This window comes from Myotis daubentonii, chromosome 4, assembly GCF_963259705.1.
Source record: "Myotis daubentonii chromosome 4, mMyoDau2.1, whole genome shotgun sequence".
In the NCBI taxonomy this organism is placed as follows: Eukaryota; Metazoa; Chordata; class Mammalia; order Chiroptera; family Vespertilionidae; genus Myotis; species Myotis daubentonii.
This window is the reverse complement of record NC_081843.1, coordinates 85848073-85866063: the sequence shown is the minus strand read 5'-3', so window position 1 is coordinate 85866063 and position 17991 is coordinate 85848073. Positions and strand designations below refer to the sequence as shown.

General features: G+C 41.0%; 1 long non-coding RNA gene and 1 pseudogene across 3 annotated transcripts in view; one reads left to right on the top strand and one right to left on the bottom strand.

The window, feature by feature from the left end:
* The window catches only part of LOC132233616 (uncharacterized), a 433774-nt gene that overhangs the window by 130752 nt on the left and 285031 nt on the right, over positions 1 to 17991 (bottom strand). The window lies entirely within an intron of this gene.
* Positions 8156 to 14690, top strand: LOC132232510 (ferritin light chain-like; annotated as a pseudogene).

The window sequence follows — 17991 nt, the reverse complement described above, 5'->3', positions numbered from 1 at the left end:
AGCTTAAATTCTAATCAAAAGCAATTGTGAGAAGATGTAGTTTCAAAACAAGTCTAAGTACACTGCTAATAGGAAAAAGTAAGAGTTGCCATGAAATAGATAATATAACAAATGTTATCAGCCTCTACACACAACACATATAATTTTACTACTTCTCACTACTCCTTATGTTTTGATGAGACCCAGCTTGGTAAGAAAAAATAACATGATCCCCAGGCAGTTGAGTTAGCATGAGGAGGGCTCAGAAAGATGTAGCACACAGATGCATGCAATAGAACTTGTTACTTGTTTAGATGTTGGGAGGATTGATGAGCAAGGAGGTTGGAGAAGCTTCCAGATCTCTGACTTAGGCCATTAGCTGATGGCTGGGATAGCAAATACGATAGAAAACAGAAAAGCAGAGGCATGTTTAGAGAAGAGAAAGGATAGTGGATGAATCTAGTTTGAGAAATGTGTGTGGATAAATGGCCAATCTGCAACTCAATACAGTTCTGAGACTAAAACCAGAATATACTGGACATAGTGATTTAGAAATAATCAAATAAAATATAGTTAAAGACAGGAAAGGAGATAAAATTATCTTAGAATATTATGTGGGCCAAGGACAGAATCTGAAGGACAAAATCTGAGGGACATGCAGACCAGAAAGGAAATACAGAAATAATCATCAGGAAGAGGAGTACCAGAATTGTCAAAAGAGCTATGCGTGGTCAGCAGCATCAAAGACACTGGATCATAGATCCAGGTAAAAAGAGATAAAAATAGGTAAGTGAAATTGTCATTAATGAACATGTTCATTCTCTCAGACTTGAATAATGAAAGTAAAAAATCATGAGAACATACATGCATGATACTTTGGGGATATCAGAGAGGATAGGAAGCTGAAATAGTTCACTCTGAGAAAGTAGTTTTATTTTACATTTCAATCACAGTCTTATTGGACATAGAATCTGGGTTAACAGTTTTCTCTTGCAGTATTTTAAAGATGCCACTCCTTTGTCTTCTTGCTTTCATAGTTTCCGGGTATATCTACTGTAATTCTTATTCTTGTTGCTCTGTGTTAATTTGTCTTTCCTTCCCCTGCCTTCCCCCCCAACCCCCCGACTGCCTTCAGGATTTTCTTTCTTTTTTTATTTTTTAAAACCCTCATCTGAGGATATTTTTTCCATTGATTTTTTTTTTTTAGAGAGAGTGGAGGATATGGGTAGAGAGAGAAATATCTATGTGAGAGAGACACATCACATCAATCAGTTGCCTCCCACACATGTCCCGACTTGATTAGGGATCAAACCTGCAACTGAAGTACATGTCCTTGACTGGGAACCAAACCTTGACCTCTCAGTCTGAGTGCTGACACTCTAACCACTGAACCACTGAGCCAAACCTGCCAGGGCATGATTTTTTTTGTCTTTGGTTTTTAGCAATTTTAATATGATATGTGGTGTGTGTGTGTGTGTGTGTGTGTGTGTGTGTGTGTCTTTGGGTATGATGTTCTAATTTAGCAACTCTCTACATCTCTGAGCTTAATGCAGAGGCTAGATAGGTCACTCCAGAATTCATCAATATTCTAAAATTAAGAAATCAAGTTTATCTTCTTGGAGTAATAGAAGTGATAGGAATAGGGTAAGAATGGTGACTGGATTCACTGATGATTCAGTGCCTTTGGATATGTTTGGTGGAATGAGAATTGACTCTAATATTTTCTAAGGTCTCTGGGAAGGTCTTTGCTTTGGGAAATCAGAACCTACAAATGCTTTTGGAATAGACAACAACACTACCCACTGGAGGACATGCTCCTCTTGACTACTCTGCCCATTACTTCGTTCACTTTGAGTGAGGAAACACTTGTTCTGAATCACTGCATGATTTTTTACATTTAGCTTTTCTAGTCTTTATATGCATGCATACTGTGGACTTCTCATCTTTTCCTAAATTCCCTTGTTTATCTTTCAGTATCCTTCTGAGACTACTGTTTATAAGCAATATCTAGGTCTCCAGTGGTATGATTTATATTATGTTGATATGCAAGCCTACTGGTAAATTAATGCTATGTAATGGCCTCTTCTGGAAAAATGCAAGTTTGCTATTTAGTAATGTTTTAACCCATGTGCATTAAACAGAGATGAAGACCTCTAAATCTTGTAGGGTTTTTTTTTTACGTACAATGACTTTGTGGAGATTGTTTTTGTTGTGGCATTGTGGTGTTATAATTTGTTTTCAATAGTTTTAATACATTTGGTTTTAAACATTTTACATTTTTACATTTTGAACACTCAGTGAGCCAGATTCTCTGCAAATCCAAACCTGAAAATGAACTGGTGAAATGTTCACTCTCTGAACCTCCGGGATACCATTTGGTGCACAGCTCCACAGGATATGACTGCTGCAGAGCAGTCAATATTTGGTGAGGGCTTAATAAATATTGTTGACTGGATTAAGTTCAGGATGTTGAGAGATATAAACATGCCCAAATTATTAACACAGAAGCAATATTGCCAAAACAGAAGCCCAGACTGCTATAATAGTAAGAATGGGAGGGGGGGGGTGATCATAGGAGAGTCATAAGCTAAATATGTTATCCCCAGCCTTATGCTGTTAATGGGGCTATACTGCCAATCCTGGGTGTAAGGTATGGGACCCAACCCAGGTGACAGAAGGAACTGGAAAGCAGGGTCAGGGTGTCTCTAACTACATAATCATTAAGTATTCTTGGCCATGGCATCATGACTTTTAATATGCACCATTTATGGGAACATGAGAACTGACAAGTTCCCAACACTACAAGTAAAGCTGGTTCTTCCTTAATCTGTTTATTGATGGGTTCATTCTATTTTTAAAAAAAATCCTAAGACTTAAATAACTTGGTAAAGAAGAAGAGAATATAATTAAATATTGTATAACATTAGTGTGGGATGTTTTTGCTTGTTTGGCTTGTTTATTTTTATTTTGCAATGTGCTTTCATTACTGTTTCTTATTTTACCTTTGAAGCAATCATGGTAGACACTGGGAGAATTTGATAATAACCAAGTTATTTATGATTTTCTCACCTTCTTCTCCCACCAAAACATACATACAAAGTGACAGAAGCAAGACTATAAATCAGGACCTTCAGTATTATCCCCCGTGCTGCCCTTGAAAGTATTTATCTTAGAAAACCATGTAAACATATCAATGATTTTTGAAATCATTTTTGTTTATGGCCACACAACCCTGAATATGCCTGATCTTATCTGAACTCAGAAACCATTTTTAACCTTCAATACCCTTGTTTATAAGTTGCCATTTCAATAGTAAAAATTTATATTTAACCCAAATTTTTAAAATAGAGATTTGGCTTTAGTTAAAAATAATAAGCCTTCATAAGCAATTTTTTTTCTAGAGGAAAATAATACTAATAGAAAACTCTAATAATACTAACAGAAAACCAAATTATTAGGCTTTTTTTTTCATAATTTAACTGTGTTATAAAGCAATTCTGTCCTTAGGAGTCATTCTTTAATATTCATCATCAATTCTTCTATCCATTTTTATGTATATACTAGAGGCCCAGCGCACAAAATTTATGCACGGATATGGTCCCTAGGCCTGGTCTATGATCAGGGCCATCTTCCTCAGCTGTCGGCAGCCAGCCCCGCCCCCTGCCGCCACCCACCCCTGGCTCCCCATCCCCCATTGGGTGATAGGAGCCTGCCAGCCAGGGGAAGGAACTGAGAGGTTGGCTCAGGCAAGGTGATTGGGGCCTGTAGGCTGTGGGCAGCTCCTGCATTGAGCATCTGCCCCTGGTGGTCAGTGTATGTCATAGCGACTGGTTGTTCTGCTGTTCAGTCAATTTGCATATTACCCTTTTATTATATAGGATCTTTGATGTTTACATTGTTAAGTGCAATATATGCAAAATTTTCTTGGGTATAATTATTTGCAATTCAACTCCAAATAGAAATTGTCCAAAAATGAGATAGCAAACACATCACAATATTGAAAAAAGTGAAGATTTTTCTAAGGCAACAATGTAATGATTGGCTTTATCCACTGTCTTCTGACTGATTTCAAAGCAAATGGTTGCTGATCATTCCCTATTCTTTCAGCTCTTTCCTCTATACTAACATTTATTTATACCCTCATCTATTCTTATACTATTGCCGATTATATGAGAAAAGTTTTTTTAATCACTCTAAAATAGTCTATGTTTCTGCAACAATGAACATAATTGACAATTATGGCACATTATTCACAGATCAAAATATCTCTGCCAAACAAGATAAGCACGATGCAGTGAAGAACAGGTTCACAGAGGAATGAGAGGATTGGGACGTGAGACTTCTGGGACAAATTAAAGATTAAAGTGGGATAGGCTTGGTTAGTTAGGGTCAGACTGGGTTCAGAGGGTAATACAATAAAAATTATACATATAGTTGTTAAATGTGCTCTATGACAATAGAGACCATATGTATCTTACTCACAACTGTATGGATACCTACAGCCTAGCACAGTTCTTAATACACAGCAGTCATTCAATAAACATTTGCTGAATTTCATTCAAAAAGGGCACAAGCCAGAAGATAAGAATAATAACCAAAGGCATAAAACCTCTAAAAGCACAAATCCTCATTTCTGTTTGCTGCTAATAAAGATACAAGCAAGAATATGATTTTGTTTTTTCTTTATACTTTGAACTTTTCAAAGAATATTTACTTGTAGTATATCCTTTAACTTTCTTTGGACCCTAAGGAGTGACTACAAGTGAAAAATCCAGTTTCCGTATACTTCACTTTATCAGGATTATAAGCTGTGACCACTTTGTCAATCTTATATCTTGGGAAATAATTGATATAGAAGAGAAAGGAGGTCAGTCTGGGAAAAGATCCATTATTTTTATTTAACCATAGAACTCCCAAAATCAATATTCTTATAGGGTAATTTTGAGGAATAGTAAATGCAGATATCTCTACAGGGTCATACAAAATGTACCATCCTTTCCAAATTGCTTCTTGGTCTGCCCTTTCCAGGTAGGCACTGATGGAATAAAATGGCCTAAATTCTCACCCTGGGCCATTGAAAGAACAATTGCTTCCAAAAGGTTAGCAATGTAAAAGTACAACTAGAGAATTTTCATCTTTTTCAGATAAATTTGGTTTAGAAGCTTTGGACAACATTTTTAAAGTCTGCTGTGGAAAGAGGCAATCCTACGGCACCTGCTGGGCCTATTTCCCCAGGTGGGCTCCTATCCCCGTACTCAAATCTAACAGCCCATTTAGGTGGGCTTTAAATTCAGTATACAAATAATTTTCCAGATAATCTACCCCAACCATGTCAACTTCACTCACGGCCTGTGGGCCGTATGTGGCCCACAACAAATATTTTTGCGGCCCAGCCAACATAACGGTGTATAAGAAAAATTTTAATAAAAATTTCATAACTTAAGTTTTACAATATCCCGTTATACAAAATTATTAATAATTAACTACAACATTCCCTAATGACTAATTTTTATAATCAGTGGCATTCATTTCCCTTACGCACAGTTGCACCATTTCTCTCCACTAATACTAGCAGCGAATATTTTAGCAGCCGATTGCCATGTCATTAGTCTTGTACTGACTTGTTTGCTGTGCGCAACAAGAAATATTTTGCTTTCGGAGAACAAGAAAAATAGGTTTATTTGCCTTACACTTATTAATTTGTGCAGTTATTCAATGTCTGGTAAGTTAATGTTCAAGGAAAACATTAATTTTTATTAAAATGTCCTATTACTGGTATTTTATGTTAACAATTATTTATTTCAGTCCTTTTTATTCAGCATGTCTCTATCAAAATAAATCAACATTTCTATGAAAATTGAAGTTTTTGGTTTTTTGCGGCCCACATAAACGTAAACCTTTGCATTTGACATGCTTGGTCTACACCTTCCCAACAGCCAGGATTTGCTTCCAGTTTTGAATAAACACTAAAAAATAGAAAAACAGGGAACCTCAATTAAAAGACATCTGGTGAGTGACAATTTTACCCGAATGTAGAACATCCAAAAGAATCCTAAGTCAAACTGAGGGCAATTTCATCAAGAAACTAACAAATCCAATTGAGCAGAAAATATCCTGAATCATTCCAAACTAGAAGGAAGAAAATTATACAGGCTACTAGGAAACTAAGAGTTTAGTGGAAAATACCAAATGATATCTTAGAATTCAATTAGAATTGATTAATAAAGAAGAATTTAAGTTTATCTAGTTCATTCTTCAGATGAAAAGATTTATAAAAATTCATGAGTTCAGAGACAACAGAGATATTCTAAGGAAAGTTGCTTTAAAATATTTTAAAATAACCCTCAATTTAAGTACATACTATAATTGTAGGAATTTTTAAGTGCCTCTACCCTTGTCTCTACCTTTGCTTCCCACTCCTTGTTAGCATAAAAGCAGTGGCATTGGTAGAGGCAATGGGATGACTCAGATAAGCAACTCTGAAATTTGCAAACCTCTGAAAGTTAGCTCAACTAGTAAATTCATTGGCAGGACAGGTAATTTCGTAGACCTATGTCATTGGACTGGATGTTAAGAACAAACAATATAAAACAAGCAAAACAAGAATCATAAAGAAAGAGAAAATATTTTTGAGTAAAATTCAAATTAGCCCTAGGTCTATAAAGAGATGATTAATTAGTACCTCACAAATTACCATTGAATCTCCTAACATAAAAATCTAGAAAATAGAAATGAAGAGAAAGATGTTAACCAGATCAATTTCAGTGTTAGCCAATTGAGAGACTATGAGGACTTCAGATTACTGGGAACCATTCTCTGGGCATCAAACTTATTAAAACCATTTGGTAAGAATCAAACTCTCCATTGTATATGGAATGTTTGCATTCCCCCAAAATGAGTATGTCAAAGCCCTGTACCCAATATGATACTATTTATAGATGAGGCCTTTGGGGGTAATTAGGGTTAGAAGAGGCCTCTCATAAGGAACTTAATCAAAATAGCACCAGGATCTTGAACTTCCCAACCTCCAGAACTCTGAGAAAATAAATGTCTGTTGTTTAAGCCACCTAGTAGAGTGTCTTGTTGTGGCAGCCTGGGCTGGCTAAGATAGTCTTTTGCCTCAATGCTTTGATTTTATATTTATTTTGGAACTGATCTTCAATTCAGTTTATGAATAGGCACACATGACCTAGAATCAAGAAACTTATAACTGGGAGGAAACAGAACTCTTGCCTAGTTTAACCACCAACTTCTGCCTGAATCTTTTCTATGATACTAGAGGGCCCAGTGTACAAATTCATGCACCAGTGGGGTCCCTCAGCCTAGCCTGCAGGATCAGACCAAAACCAGCTCTCAGACATCCCCTGAGGGGTCTTAGATTGCGAGAGGGTACAGGCCAGGCTGAGAGACCCCACTGGTGCACAATCGGGGCCAGGGAGGGATGCAGGAGGTTGGCCAGCCAGGGAGGGACTGCTGGAGGGCTCCAGGGCATGTCCAGCCCATCTCACTCAGTCCCGATCAGCCGGACCCCAGCAGCAAGTTAACTTACCAGTCGGAGCATTTGCCTCCTGGTTGTCAGTGAATGTCATAGTGACTGGTCAACTGCCTCCCACCTGGTGGTCAGTGCATGTCATAGCGAGTGGTTGAGCAGCCTTAGCATATCATTAGCATATTATGCTTTGATTGGTTGAACAGATGACCGGACACTTTTATTCTATAGAATTCAGATCTTAAAGTACAAGTGATGCTGAGGATTGAATCCAGGTCTTTGAATTCAATAACTATTCTCTTTTCACTGCACCAATGATCTCTACACTATTTTGACTATGCACCCCATCAGTAAAAATATTTTTAATGCATTTCCCAATTTATGTATTTATTTATTCTATACATGTGCTACTATATATTTATCAAATATATACAAAAAGTTGAAATTTGAAAAAGAATGAAATTAAAAAGTAAATATAAGTAAAAGTCCTGGAAATGTCCTCGGTGGCCCTGGATCTGTCTCTTGCTGCAACAGTGTTTGGACAGAACAGACTCAGGGACGGGGCTTCTAGCCTCCGGCCACTCTCCAGCATCTTATCCAGTCACCACCTTCAGACCACCTCTGGGACCAGCCAACACACTGGTTTGGTTTTGTTTTTTTACGCTAACTCAATACTGCCGAACAACCATGAGTTCACAAATTTGTCAGAATTATTCCACTGTGGTGGAGTTTGTGGTCAACCACCTGGCCGACCTGCATCTGCGGGCCGCCCACACCTACCTCTCTCTGGGCTTCTATTTCAACCTCCACGATGAGGATATGGCACTCCAGGGTGCGGGCCACTTTTTTCGCTAGTTGGCTGAGAAGAAGCGCGAGGGTGCTGAGCATCTCTTAAAGTTGCAAAACCAGTGCTGTAGCCGAGTTCTCTTCCAGGACTTGCTGAAAGCGTCCCAAGGTGAGTGCGGCAAAACTCAGGTTGCCATGGAAGCCGCCCTGGCCTTGGAGAGGAACCTGAACCAGGCCCTTTTGGAGCTGCAGGCCCTGGGTTCTTACCACGCAGGCCTTCACCTCTGTGATTTCCTGGAGAACCACTTCCTGGGTGAGGAGGTGAAACTCATCAAGAAGATGGGCAACACCTGACTCATATCCACAGGCTGGCTGGGCTGGGCTGGGCTGGGCAAGTATCTCTTCGAAAGGCTCACCCTCAAACACAACTAGGAGTTTTTGGAGCCCAGAGGCCTTTGCGGGGCCCCTCTCCATCCCCTGGTGTCTGGCTTTTACCTGAGCCTCTCCCCGAAACTACTAGCTGTTCTTTTAGCCACCCTGGAGCCCTCTCCCATGCATGGGACCAAATGAAACAATAAAGTGTTTTGCAGGAAAAAAAAAAAGTCCTAATACATCTTTAAAGCCCACATTAGAGACTGCTACACTTTTCCACATTGCTCCCCCATAGCAGGAAGTTAGTAAAACGTTGAATCAGTGAAAACATATCACAATATTAAAAAAGGCCAGAGTCTAATGTTGGGAGATTGAGATTATTATTCTTAATACAAGAATAGTAAATCTATTGTTTTTTTAAAAAAACATTTTCAACAGAAGTAGTACAGGCTGCTAAAATTAAATCTTTAACCTAAGAAAAGTCATACTATGTCAATATTTCATTGAAGAAATGTCAAGGAAAACTTGAGTCATGAATTTTATATTGGGGTCACTATAAATGGCTCCTTTTTCTTTTGGGACCAATGGATTGATAAGAGCCAATAGAGTTAACACAGGTGGCTAAAGGGCTGGGGTAAAATTTTGACCACTGTAGCAAATTAAACCTTTTAATTAAAAGCAGTTGTTTCTACAGTACTTTTTCATACAATTTTCTAACAGCTATATTATATATTAACTAGAGGCCTGGTGTACAAAATTCATGCATGGGGGTGGGGAAGATTGGTCCCTCAGCCCGGCCTGCACCCTCTCCAATCCAGGACCCTTCGGGGGATGTCCAACCATCTCTTGCGATCCAGGACCACTGGCTCCTAACCTTTCGTCTGCCTGCATGACTGATCGCCCCTCACCACTCTGCTTGCCTGCCTGATCACCCCTAACCACCTCTGCCTGCCTGATTGCCCCTAAGCACTCTGCCTGCCTGCCTGATCTCCCCTAACCGCTTCTGCCTTGCCCCTCACCTGGAACCCAGGATTCCCTCCACCGGCTGGTTACAGGCACCCAGGACTCGGGTTTCCCTCCCTCTGGCCAGCCACAGGCACCCAGGACCCAGGCCAGCTTTGCCCGGGCCAGCTGCAGCCACAGGGGTCCGTGGGCGGGCGGCTTCGCCTGGGCCACAGCTGCTGGTGCCTGGGACAACAGGGTGGGCAGCTTGTTCCTCTCCTTGGCCACAGACACAGCTGCTGGCACCCGGGACTGCAGGGACCATGGGGTGTGTGACTTGTCCTTCTCCTGGGCCACAGGCGCATGTGCAGCTGCTGATGCCTGGCTATGCGGGTGGCTTGTCCCTCTCCCGGGCCACAGGTGCAGGTGCAGCTGCTAATGCTTGGGACCACTAGGCGGGTGGCTTGTCCCTCTCCCAGGCTGCAGCCCCAGCTGCTGGCACCTGGGACCATGGGACAGGTGGCTTGTCCCTCTCCTGGGCCACAGGCACAGGTGCAGCCACTGGCACCCGGAATCACGGGGTGGGCGGCTTGTCCCTTTCCTGGGCCGCAGCCTGGCTGGTCCCCATTCCTCTCTCACAAGTTCATTTGTGCCTGTCTAATCCCCATTCCTCCCTCGCAAGCTCATTTGTGCGTGGCTGGTCCCCATTCTCCTCTTGTGAGCTCATTTGTGCCTGGCTGGTCCCCATTCCTATCTCCCCAGTGTTGAGTGTCTGAGCCATTACAGTGTGACAGCATGAGGGCATGACAACCATTTGCATATTAGCTCCTTATTATATAGGACTAGAAGGCCCAGTGCACAAAATTCATGCATGGGTAGGGTCCCTAGGCCTGGCTGGATCAGGGGCAATCTGTGGGGCAACTGGTAGGGCAGTCGGGGGCCCCCGCTGGCACCCGCCTTGGCTGGCCTGGGGCTTGCGGGCTGGGGCAGCTCCTGCATTGAGTATCTGAACCCTGGTGGTCAGTGTGCATCATAGCGACCGGTTGTTCCACTGGTCACTCCGCTGTTCAGTCAATTTGCATATTGGGCTTTTATTGTATAGGATTACCCTGTCTCTTTCTCTTCTAAATTGCTATGCTACATAAGTAGAAAGAAAATTAGATGTTTACAACTAAATGCTGCTCTAAATTAAATTAAATGACTTCATGAAAACATTGCTGGCAGTGAAAGGTAAGCTTTAAATAGAAAAATCAATGGAGACATTACAACTCAATAGTGGACAAAAATTAAGCATCCCATCTGCATGGCATATTCTGGCTATGAAACCTTGAGTAACACCTTACCAAACTTCACTTTACCACTCATAGTTTTGAGACAGAATGATCTTAAATAAAAATTGTTAAATCTGTCATTGTTGTAAAATTAGACTTATTCAGTCTCATTTAAGCCAAAGTCAGAGCAGCAAGTATTTCCCCCAGCTTTCACAGATGGCAAAGACACTTCTGAAGGTGAGCACAAGAGAAACCCATTCATGCTCTGCTCTTTCACTATAAACAAAGCACCAGTACCCAGAAGAAGAACAAGAAAAAAAGAATGTGATCTGAAGCACTCCAAGAAGTGTAACACCCCAAGTAGTCACACACAATCTTTGATAAGACCTGTTAAAGTAAAATGTCAGTCCAATATGAGGTGGCTTGAAAGCATTAAAAAGAAATAAAGCCTTCATACCACACAATTGATGGGAGAATCTCTGCTGCAACACTTCATGTTGGAAATAAGTACTTCAAGACAGAGGTTACCTACTAGATCAAGGTTTTTTTCTTTTCTCCTTTTCCTTCTAATTATTATTAAATCAGAAAATCCAGTTTTTAAAAAAGCAGATTATATCTAAATAATCATCATTTTTAATTTTATGAAATGTTTTCATTTATTTTTCCTTTAATGTCCTAATTTTTATAGACTTGATCTAGACAACATGGTTTCTCACATTGATATTTTTTAGGAACTTAAAAGAGGTAAAGGGTGCAAGAGATTTTTTAAATCCCAGCTTTAACTGCATTTTAGGAATCAGAAAGAGAAAAGATCACAGGGAATGTCACTTATAAGCTATGGAGTCTAGGGCCATGCTAAAGATAGAATTGATTAGGTGCCTTTAATGTATCAAGCATTGTGTGTTGCTATCATTCTCATATCACCCTTTAGAATACTGGAGTCAGTAACTTACCAAATGTCCCACAACTGGAAAGTTGAAAGAGCCAAATATTGAACTTAATTCTTTATGAGTTATTTTTTAATTTAATTTATTGGGGTGACATTGGTTAATAAAATGATATAGGTTTCAGGTATATAATTCTACAATACATAATCTGTACATTGTATTATTGACATTCCAAGTCAACTCTCCTTCCATCACCATTTATCTCCCCTTTACCTTCTTTTATCCCCCCTTTACTTTCTTCTACCTGCCCCCAAAACCCTTCCCTCTGGCAATCACCATCCTGTGGTCTGTGTCTATGAGTCTCTCTATTTTCTTTGCTTAATTAACCCCTTCACTCTTCTCACCCAGCCCCCAACCCTCTCCCCTTTGACAGTTGTCAGTCTGTTCTTTGTATCCACAAGTTTGTCTCCACTTCGTTAGTGTATTTTGTTCATTTGATACCACATATAAGTGAAAACATCTGGGACTATATCCATAGAAATCTGAAACACTTATTTGAAAGAATATATGCACCCTATGTTCATTGCACCATTATTTACAATAGCCAAAATTTGGAAGTAGCCCAAGTGCCCACCCTATATAATAAAAGGCTAATATGCAAATTGACCGAATGGTGGAACAACCAGTTGCTATGACATTCACTGCCCACCAGGGGGCAGGTGCTCAATGTAGGAGCTGCCCCCTGGTGGTCAGTGCGCTTCCACAGGGGGAGCACCGTCAGCCAGAAGCCCTGAGCTGGGCTCATAGCTGGCTAGTGTAGCGGTGGTGGCAGGAGCCTCTCCGCCTCTGCAGCAGCACTAAGGTTCTCTTGCCCCCCCCCCCCCCCCCCGCTACCCCCCAGGGCTCCTGAACTGTGAGAGGGCACAGGCTGGGCTGAGGGACGCGCCCCCCCCCACCCCGAATGCACAAATCTCATGCCCTGAGCCATCAGTAGATAAGTGGATAAAAAGGCTGTTGTACATTTACACAATGGAATACTAGTCAGCCTTAAAAAAAAAAATGAAGCAAATCTTATCCTTTTTTAATTCCTTAAATCTTTATTGTTGAAAGTATCACAAATGTTCTAGCTCCCCTCTCCCCCACGCCCCCCCCTCACACACACACACAAGGTCTTTACCACCCTATTGTCTGTGTCCATGGGTTATGCTTAAATGCATGGAAGTTCTTTGGTTGATCTCTTCTCATCCACCCACCCACCCACAGTCTGTTCCATGTTTCCATGTCTCTGGGTCTATTTTGTTCATCAGTTTATTTTGTTCAGTAGATTTCACATATGATTGAGATCATGTGATACTTGTCTTTTCTCTGTCTGGCTTATTTCGTACAGCATAATACTATCCAGGTCCCTCCATGCTGTCTCAAAGGATGGAAATCTATCTTTAGGATAGCATGGATGGATCTGGAGAATATTATGCTAAGTGAAATAAGCTAGTCAGGGAAAGACAAATTCTGAATAATTTTAAAGCCCACATTTTTTGAATTAAATCAAGCCACCACTCAGGCAAGTCATTTCACCTCCCTAGGCCTCAATTTTAATTTCATTATCAGAAAAATATAGAAGGGTTGAATCAGAAAATCTTTAAGTTCTCTTCTAACTAGAATAAGTAAGAAATTATATATCAGAAACTCTATAAACTTTATCAGCCCCATAAAATTCAGTGAACCTTTTTTTATAACAAATAAATGTTAATACCATGTATTCTAAAAACAAATGATGTAAGTCCAGATGTAAAGCTTAAATTATTTGCTTTCTGTCATTTTCAATTTATGTGCAATGTGTTGTAGGATAGCTGCCCACTTTTTAAATGTATGGACTTCTTTCATTGTCATATATAAAACCATATATTGGTCTTAAGATATTTTAATTTAGGTTCATTTATTATAAAAGTCTGACTATAATATAATATTTAATAATATTAATGATATTTTACTCATTTAGATATTTTCAATTTAATAAGAAATATAAGGCCTTGGCTGGTTTGGCTCAGTGGAGAGAGCGTTGGCCTGCAGTCTGAAGGGTCCCGGGTTTGATTCTGGTGAAGGGCACATGCCAGGGTTGCGGGCTCGATCCCCAGTGGGGGTGTGCAGGAGGCAGCCGATTGAGGGTTTTCTCTCATCATTGATGTTTCAATCTCTCTCTATCTCTCCCTTTCTCTCTGAAATCAATAAAAATATATTTTTAAAAAAACAAAAACTTGTACATGAATGTCCATAGTAGCTTTATTTAAAAATATATATAATCACTTTGATTTACTTTCAATTAATGTAGTTTATGCTATTTGACTTACTTTGAATTATTTTTTTTAAATAATTAAATTTTAAAATTATTTCTTGGTTTAGGAACTCAATATATATGAAAGTATAGATCAAAGCTAACTACATTATAGCATGAGAAATAATAGAGGGGAAACCTGCTTTTATGAAATGATGCTTGGAAGTTTTTAATAACTAAGGTAGGTCTTGTTTTGCTTATTCATGATGAAATAAGAGAATATGCTTAAGGCTGCTATTTCTAAGCACTTTCTCCACATAATATTTTGCAGGAATGGATAGTCTTTCCAATAAATGAAAAATTAAATTAGAAATGATTGTCACTATATTTCTACCCATTTTAACATCTTGAGTTCCTAGAGATATATTGGGGTGCTACATAAGAATTTTAATTCGGTAAATGGCAACTTGTATATCTAGTAAACATAGCTTGGGATCAAACTTGCATGAGTAAAAAACAATTTAACAAAAGTATCCCTCTTTTTTTATCTATATTTAATCAACAGTCTTTTGGGGATATAAATTTAATAATAAATCAAAATTTCTAAATGTACATATTGCTCTCCAGGTTCCTATATCTTAACACATCCTCAAGTCCTCCTTGGTGTTCACTCAGTGTTTCCATCTCGGTAGAAGGACCACATCCATCCTGTAAGAACACCAGAAGCCCAGGAGTCACCTTCCACACATTCCTATCCCCTCCATCTCAAATCCAAAGCCTTATCAAAAGCTCTATCATTTCTTTCTTCTAAATATCTTAAATGTGTCCAGTTTCCTCTACCTTCCTATCATTGCCACCAAGAAGTTAGTTATTCTAGCCTTTATTCATGACGTAGAAGCCACCATTTTTCCTCCCACTATAGAGTCATTGCATGTATGTTAACTTTTCCTAGAAGCCCTTCACTCCTACTTTGTCTTGTTAAGCTAAAATACCCCATCATAGCTCTCAATCATCTTAGTTTGGGGAAGCCTTGCCTGACCTCCATGATTAGGCCAAGTCTTCCTATTACATACTGCCTGCCGGGGTCCAACCCCAGCAGGTCCAGGGGTTCCCCAAAGGTGTGGACGGAGTCGGCGAAGAAGGAATGACACGGAGACAGCGTTCAGTTGATCAGCAGCCTAGCCAGGATCTCCAGCCAAGTTCTGGTCTTGATCTCCAGAGAGGCTCTGCTGTTTATTGTCTTGTTACATCCGTATTTATACCAGTTGATTTTAATCCTGTCAATTTCTATTACAAAGGTTAGGGCGTTTCTTACCTCCATTCCAGGGAGTAAAGATTATGTAGCTTAAGCATGATTGTTTGTAGTGATTAACTACCCGCCTGGCACTTAGTTAAGGAGTTTCATCCCCTCCCTGACTTCAGGGAAAAATTCCTACCTGGGGAAACAACCTTTCTCGGAGAGGTGACCTTGGTTAAAACACACAGCGCTAAGGGGAGCAAACATATTAAGAACAGTATGCTATATACGCCAGGTCCCTTGAAACATATGCTGTGCAGATGTTTCTTTCCTGCAGCGACTGTGTCAGGCAGCAAGGATGGACCGGCTTCCGGCAAATTCCCCCTTTTTTATTTTTTAAATGCTCACGCATGCAAATCAGTGGCCACCTCTCAGACTGGGCCATTTAAGTCTCGGAAGAAGAGTGGCAAGCAATGATAGTGAGCATAGCTATAAACATAGTGGATGGAGCGCAGAAGGAGCCCCATTCCTGTAGAAGGTTGCCAGCCTCTTCAGTCAAGGGATTTCAGCTGTCCTCAAGTTATTGGTTTGATTGTCTTTGTTGGTCTGGCTAGCGGGCGGCGTCACTGGCGACAGGCTTCCTGAAGCGTCTGCAAGTTGAAGGACTGCATCAAAGTGTCCATCAGGGCCGTGGTTGATGGTGGTGTCGATGTCCGAGGAGGAGTAAGCTGTGCCCTCTGGATCCAGCTGATATGGAAAATGGAGGGTAGTAGAAAAAGAAGAGAAAGCAAAAGAACTACAAGGCATGGAAGTGTTTAGAAAAAAGAGGGAGAAGAAAGGGAAGAAGGCAGCATCCTGACACAGCCCTTTCCTTCAGCTTCCCCTTTCCCTGTGGTCCCAGGTAGAAATGGGAAACAAGTCCTATTGCAGTGAGAGGGCAGCTGCTGTCAGCCAGTCTCTGTCTTTACCTGGGTCCCGATCTGAGCTGGGCATGGGAAGCAGGAAGCAGCCATGGGGACAGGAGACCTTCATCAGAAGGGGCGAGTGTTCAAGCCCCTGCACCATTGGGGAGGGGGGTCTGTGCCCCACCTTTGTTGCACCCCAAGTTTTCTCCTACTGGCCCCCGACTGTGCCTGTCTTAGGTTGCCCCACCCTGTGGAGTCTTACCCGTCGTTGACTACCAGCCATCTCTGGGCCAAGTAGGGTGATGTGAGGTTCAGTTTTGTCTCCTTGATAGCCTATGTCCCTCTGGCCTCCATGCCCAGCAACTGCCTTTGGATTCCCTCGCCTGCTGGCGGGGCTCTGGCATTGATCATAGGGAACTCAGGTTTCTTCTCTAGAGAGGGCCCAGCTTACGCCATTGGGCCAGAGACAGATCCATGGTACCAGCCACCATGAGGCTTCAACCTCAGCATGAACAGAGAGCTCAGGCAACAGCTATGGGCAATTGGATTGTAAGAAGAGGGTCCCTCTTGGCACAAGGGTAAGAGGACAAAGGAGAGTCCTGGAACAGGGCTTTCTCAGCCCAGGATGTCAGGCTCTTGGCACAAGACAACTCCATGTATGGGGCATATACCAGACACCCCCTAGTCATGGCAGAAAAGGGAGGTGCCCTTCCTGGAACAGTAGGGTAGGGAGATTCTAGAAAAGGCTGTGTTCAGGAAAGAAGGAGAAAGGCCAAAGAACCAGCAAACAAGTAGTTAGATTTTTAAAAAAAGGAAAAAGGAAAGGAGATGTGGGGCAAAGCTGAGACATGTGGAAAGACAAAAAGGAGGCACATGTGATCCTCCCAATGGACAGATTGTTCCAGCTCAGGGCTGCACATCTGCTGCAGACGGGCACTGGTCAGGTGTGCTATGATGAGGCAGAGATGGCGGGCGGTGAGACATAAGGTCGGACTAGACGGTCTGGAATCCACACAGGTGAGTCTGCGTCCTGTGGAAATATACAAGCATATCCTCTCCCCCAGGTTAAAAGTACATCAGGTCCCTTCCAGGCTCCTGTAAGCAAGTCTTTCCATTTGACAAGGGCTTTAGGTTTAGTTAGATCAGGGTTCCAATGCCTGTACATCGGGGAATTTCCCTCAGAATCTACATTTAGTATATTAATTACAAATTGAGCATGTTGTAGAACATGATGAGGAGAGGAATATTTAAACTCATTTTCTTGTAATTTTTTAATTTGTGTTTTTAAAGTTTGGTGAGCCCTTTCTACTATTGCTTGGCCTTGAGGATTGTAGGGTATTCCTGTAGTATGTGCGATGCCGAATGTAGAGCATAAGTTTTTAAAAGCTCTAGAGGTATAGGCAGGCCCATTGTCAGTTTTAAGTGCCCTTGGTATTCCTAGGTAGGAAAAGCATTGGAATAGATGTTGACTTACATCTTTAAAGGCTTCTCCTGTACGTGCAGAAGCAAGGATAACATGAGAAAAGGTATCAATACAAACATGCACATAGCAAAGTTTGCCAAAAGATGGGACATGAGTAATATCCATCTGCCATAAGTCACAGGGTCTAAGTCCTCTTGGATTAACTCCAGTAGCAGGGCTAGGAAAATGAGTAGGACAATGGCCGCAGTCACGCACAATACTTCGAGCAGCTTCTCTAGATATGCGATAATATAGACGGAGAGCAGAAGCATTTTGATGGTGAATGGCATGAGACCGCCGGGCTTCTTCTAGAGCTGTACAAACTACTGGGTGAGTTAGTAAATCCGCCTGATAATTTCCTTCACTTAAGGGTCCTGGTAGGCAGGAAT